This window comes from Morone saxatilis, unplaced genomic scaffold (genome assembly GCF_004916995.1).
Source record: "Morone saxatilis isolate NCDOM2014 unplaced genomic scaffold, NCSU_SB_2.0 Contig24, whole genome shotgun sequence".
In the NCBI taxonomy this organism is placed as follows: domain Eukaryota; kingdom Metazoa; phylum Chordata; class Actinopteri; family Moronidae; genus Morone; species Morone saxatilis.
This window is the reverse complement of record NW_023339807.1, coordinates 26,988,053-26,991,779: the sequence shown is the minus strand read 5'-3', so window position 1 is coordinate 26,991,779 and position 3,727 is coordinate 26,988,053. Positions and strand designations below refer to the sequence as shown.

Here is a 3,727-nt window from a genome sequence, read left to right as displayed (position 1 = left end):
ATAAAAATAATCAGTATATACAATGCTTACTAAACCAAAATTATGTGAGGAAAAATCAAAAAGGAAATTCCAAGCAATTTTCAATTCCGGGCTCTATCATGCTTGGATTATGGCTTAACTTTGTACTCTGTGTGGGGGAACGCGCTCCATGAGATCGGACCGTGTTTGGCTAGATGCGTGTGACAGACAGATACTCACTGGGCCTTGTAGACAGGGCCTTGGCTTTGGCCACGGCTCTCTTGTAGCCACACATACAGAGCCTGGACCCACTGGAGGACGAACACAAACACACAAGGTGAGAAACTCGGTCTGCAGGTAAAAAAAATCTAAAATTAATAAAGTTACAATTCGCATTGGCTTCATTGGTCCGTTTAAAGGCTCATTTAATTTAGCCCTTTTAAATCCCTTTAACTTCCCATGAAAGACTTTTAACTGTGCAAACATTCGGCAGGGAAGTGGCTCAGAGTGGTGGGAGTTTGACATAACTCTGTTGTTTTAATGCGAAGATACGTTGTACCGAATGTTATTATGCTGAATCATCAATCCACAATTAATTATAGATTTATCTCCGTCAACAACAACCAGCGCGAACGGAGTGGCCTCACCATGCCGGTGTATGAGGTGTCTTTGTCGACGGCGGGCAGAAGAGTGTGGCGGGCGACCTCTCCTTTGCTGCGCAGCAGCAGGGGCGACTGTCCCGGTGGACGGTCCCATCCGTGTGGAGGCCTTGCGAGTCGCAGAGGCCCGCCGTACCCGTTCAGGAACACCCGGTGAGCCCGGTCGGAGCGCCCCCGGAAGCTCAGGTTTGGCCGAGCGGCCTTGTAGGCGTGCGTCTCGGATGACGTACCAAGCCCTGCTTCAGCTGATCCTTCCCCTCATACAGAACCCTGCAGGCAGAGTTTATTACTTTACAGACTAATTCAACCTTCTCCAGGAACATCAATGTCTCATCTTAACACAGGCGCAGGACGTGAGATTTATTATACTCATATTTAAAGTTTTCGCTGGCAGGCAGTCAGCTTGCTAATAAGATACAAATAAATTCAGCATTCGTGTGTTTACAGATTCACACACACACACACACACACACACACACACACACACACATTCATTCATACATACATACATCACTCTATCAGGTTGTCACAAAGCTAAAAGGGTTAAAAGTTGGTCTTTTATGATTTAAATATAAACTGTGAATCATTTTCAGTCAGACAATGTTACATGGTCTTAAGTAAAAAATTGTAATAATGCAATTAGTAAATAATCATTAAAAATATATTAATATTTCATTTTGATATAAGAAGAAGCTACCGCTGTTGTAATGTTTAAGCCTACAGACATGCTAGCAGCTCTTATACGCAGCACTACTAAATACTAACATGCGGATGTTTACCATCTTAGTTTAGTGTTAATAGGCTAATATTTGATAATTAGCAGGAAGGCTGGTGGGAATGCCATTAGTTCTGCAGGTAGTTGGTCATAAACCAAAGTATTTATGTTCATCCTTTATAATCTGGCAGACTTAATGGAGCCAATTTCACAAAATGTAAACAAATATCAGCCAAAAAAACAGGGCTCAGGTTCAGTTCCACTCACTGACGACATGGCACCTCTTACTGTGTTGCTGTGTGTTTATGGGAACTGTAGTTCCACAACCTAAAGCTTGACTATCCCTTCAAAGAATAATAATAATAATAATAATAAACTCTACGATTAGTAATGCTCAGAAACACATTCATACATTGAGTGTCAGTCGTCTCTACAGTGTCTGAGCTGGCAGATCAGAGCTGAGTGCATTAAAGCAGCAGTGATGTGATTTCCCTCCTGCTGAAATAAACCTGCAGATCAGTAGTGACACCTGAGTGGGCGGGACTGTGAGGTCTTTGGCTCGCTGTGTTTTTACTGCGAGCTGCTCACCTGCACAGACGACTGCGTGCTGTTGTTTACAGACTGTTCGTTATTAATGTTGCTTTTATACCAACACTGTACAGAAATTCGGTTTCTTCCCTGGTTGAGTAAAGTGTGCAGAGGTAAAACTGCTCCCAGGTGAACATTTTATACAGTTGGTATAGAAAAAAAGCATTGTTGTGTTGTGGAAGTCAAGGTATCGCTATCGACTGTGCAAGATGAGGATTTCCTGAGACTTTTACTATATCCTGACAGTAGAACATGATAATCAGGTTCCTTTGGCTCCTCCCAGGGCTCCCAATGGTGTTTACAAGAATCCACCGGGCCCGAACAAAAACAACCAATCAGAACAGAGAAAGATATTCCCAGTTCGTCTGCTGGAAGTGAGACTCCACAAGCTTCCAACCCAAAGTGTCTTTCTCAGCTCTGATTGGTTGTTATTGTTCGGGAAACAAGTTGCCTTTGATTTTGAATGAATTATTTCAGTTTTTTTGCAAAACAAATTGCATTGCATTTTTCTAGAAAGACATTTTATGCTGAAAAACAAGCCTGCAAAACCCTGGAGGGTCTGACACTGTCAATGTTTCAGAGACCCCTAAAATATCTTATTAAGAGCCAAGCCCCCTCCCCCCCGGCTCCCCTGTAGTTCACACCCTGAGGACCAGTTTTGACATTTTTTGTTGCTCAGATCAGTCACAGACAGCCAAACTACCATGAGGTCCTGGTCTGGTCTTAGATGTACCTGTCCCTGTCTTCCCTCACAGTGTCTGATCAAATCATTTCACAGAATGATGTGGTGAGCTGGGAGGCAAACACCCAGACATCCCGTCCCTGGGAAACTCACCGGTTCGCTACCTGCTCACTGCCCCGTCAGCTACAGACAAAAAAGATGTAATCTGATGTGAGAGGATTGGCCTCATTATCCCCGAACACAAGTGTAATCAGAGTAAATAAATAACTGAGCACGAAAGAAACAATAGAGAAGAGTCTGTGTGATGAGAGAGAACACGACTCAGTCTGCCCACCACCGCCTTACATAATCCTCCCTATTACATAAGCTTTAATATCCATCACATGAAGACCTGATTCCTGTGTGAGAGCGGCACTGCCTGAATGACAACAGCACAATCATCTACAGCCCAACATGCTGTTTATTATTAATCATAAGGACATATTCCTTCACACACAGCGCTGTCGGACTGTCGGACTCAGTTTCACACGGTGAGGACATCTGCAGCCAGCGAGGGGCAGATTATTCTCAGAGCATCACATCATCATTACAACATAAGCCAAAGTTAAAGCCGTACCGGCGCTGAGAGACACTGAGGCTCTACTGTCTGTATGGGAACCTCTGCGTCCCGCCCACAGAGCTCTCTGATTGGTTACTCATCAGGAGTTTTATATTTTTAGGATGAAGTTGAAAAGTTATTGCAGCATTTATACAAAAAATATTATGTATAATATACTTGAAGTAAAAGTGCAGAATGATCCATTTTAATTACTTTATACGCTGCTGGATATCTATAATAACTATAATATTACATCATCATTTATTATTTGATTATATTTCATATAAATAATCCAAACCTGCACAGTGACTGAAGTTATCAGATAAATGGAAGGGAGTTAAAACTACAATACTAGCCTCCAAAATGTTGTAGAAGTAGAAAGTCGCATAGAAAAAAAAGATTTCTTCAAGTACAATTTTTACACTTTTTCTGTTTTTAAGTATCGGTTCCACCATCACTAATAATCTGTATTGTCCCTGAACACACCACATCAGTCGTTGTGTGTGTGTGTGTGTGTCTCACCCCAG

The 3,727-nt window shown here is 42.4% G+C and overlaps 1 protein-coding gene across 1 annotated transcript in view; it reads left to right on the top strand.

Moving 5' to 3' along the window:
* The window catches only part of LOC118336579 (DENN domain-containing protein 4B-like), a gene marked incomplete at both ends in the record, with an annotated part of 17,775 nt that overhangs the window by 4,386 nt on the left and 9,662 nt on the right, over positions 1–3,727 (top strand).